The sequence below is a fragment of the Limulus polyphemus genome, unplaced genomic scaffold, assembly GCF_000517525.1.
Source record: "Limulus polyphemus unplaced genomic scaffold, Limulus_polyphemus-2.1.2 Scaffold3131, whole genome shotgun sequence".
NCBI lineage: Eukaryota > Metazoa > Arthropoda > Merostomata > Xiphosura > Limulidae > Limulus > Limulus polyphemus.
The window spans coordinates 89,237-91,583 of record NW_013668741.1 but is presented as its reverse complement, the minus strand read 5'-3'; positions in this window follow the sequence as shown (position 1 = coordinate 91,583).

Here is a 2,347-nt window from a genome sequence, read left to right as displayed (position 1 = left end):
CTTTATAACTCACCTACGGCTGAAAAGGCGCGCATGTTTGGTGTGACGGGAATTCGAACCCACTACCCTCAGATTAAAATGATGTTCAACCTTACATTGAGTAGGACTGTAAAACCATAACTAAAATTAATACATTTATTGAGACTATTGATAAAGCTCAAACTAATCATAAACATCAAGTCTGTTATACATAAGCTTTCTAATTCCTACTTCTTTTTTTTTTCATATGGGACTCTAATTATTCGTTGTTACGGTTAGTACTACGATAACTAAAATTATTTGGCTTATAACACTCCATCACAGACGAACGGTCCCATATGGATATCATTCATAAGTATGTATGAATAATTGAAGCCCGAAAATGGAAAAAAATGACTTTTGTCATCATGGTGTCCACGTTGACTGAAGGAAAGAAGAAATACCTTATACATATATATATATACAAACAAACATACATACATACATTTAAATAGGTCGAATACCAAATTACCTATTCATGTTCTTGTATCTCTACACGTGAACTTCTTAACAGTCGTGCAGTAACACACCTCTTATATCTGTAGATAGAATAGTAGATTTTGTGCATTTTTGGCAAAATGAGTAATGTTTAATAAAAAATGATGGCAAAACTTTAATGATGATTTTACATTTTACGACTTTTATGTAATTATATTGCTTATTAATTAAAAGGTTGCAGGGTCTTTCAAATAATGTTGCACTGTTGTTGTTCACTTCATAATTGCAAAAAATTGTAGTGGCAAAAGCGTGAGTTATGGCATTAATTCTAGATTCATAAAATCAATTGTTTAGTTGTAAATAGACAGGTAGATTGGGGTCTCCAGATAACCCTTGGATATGGGATTCTAAATTTGTAAGACCAATTTTTTACATCAGATATCTTGGGGTTCCAGATAATTCTTGTACATGATGTTTTATTATCATAGAGCCAATTATTTAGTCATAAACAAACAGGGTTTTCCCCATCAGGTAAGATTAGGTCTTCAGATAACCCTTGGATATGGGATTCTAGCGTCATAAGACTAATCGTTTAATTGAAAATAGACAATATTTTCTCTACAACCTATGTTGGGGTCTCCATATAATCTTCAGACATGGGATTTTAACTCCGTATTACTAATCGTTTAATTATAAAGAAAATAGATTTTTCTCAACTTTTTCTAGAAAAACTATCTGTTTGTTTGTTTTTTGAATTTCGCGCAAACAACACGAGGGCTATCTGCGCTAGCCGTCCCTAATTTAGCAGTGTAAAATTAGAGAGAAGGCAGCTAGTCATCACCACCCACCGCCCACTCTTGGGCTACTCTTTTACCAACGTATAGTGGGATTGACCGTCACATTATAACGCCTCCACGGCCAGCATGTTTGGTGTGACGGGGATTTGAATCCGCGACCCGCAGATTGTGAGTCGAGCTCCCTAACCACCTGGCCATGCCGCCCCCCCCCAAAAAAAACTATCTAAAAAGTCCTCCAAAATCTAAACCATAGATTCTTCCAGAGAAGAGGAGGTAAATATTTCCAAAGTTTTCAAACTGTAACAAGAATAAACAACAACTAATACTGTTTTGGGGTAAATGTTCTAAAGAGTTTATGTGCTAGTTCATTTGTAGGTAGAAAGTTAAGATGAAAGCTGATGAAAAATGTAGCTTTATATGCAACTGACTTCAACTTTAAGTAGAGGAGTGTGTATGCTACAGAGACATAAAAGTTAAGCACTTAATTAAGGAAGACTATTGGAAAATTAAATATGTGCATGGGTGTGGTTTATATTTACTTACCATTATTTTTCCATCCTTCATACCAATGGACTGAAACACATGAAGACGGTTGCTGAGATTTTGACCGAAAGATCTGAATTGGATAAAAAACTTGTGGAAACACAAACCTCGCTTTTATGTGTTAATAAACAGAAATATTTAACAAACGGTATGAGAAAATATGGGCAATGGTTTAGTACAATTGTGTTTGTTTATTTTTAATCGCAAAGCTGCTCAATAGATTATACTGCACTGGATAAAACACAGGGGGGTGATTTTTGGTACAGCGACTTTTATTGATACCTCAAGGGAGTTTTTATTAGAGAGGTTCAGGCTTTTGTCCCCTTTTAATCTTATAAAATATTCCTTATTATCTTTCAATTTTTCAGCCGTGGGGACGTTATAATGTGACGGTCAATCCCACTGTTCGTTGGTAAAAGAGTAGCCCAAGAGTTGGCGGTGGGTGGTGATGATTAGTTGCCTTCCCTCTAGTCTTACACTGCTAAATTAGGGACGGCTAGCGCAGATAGCCCTTGTGTCGCTTTGCGCGAAATTCAAAAAAAAACAAAAAA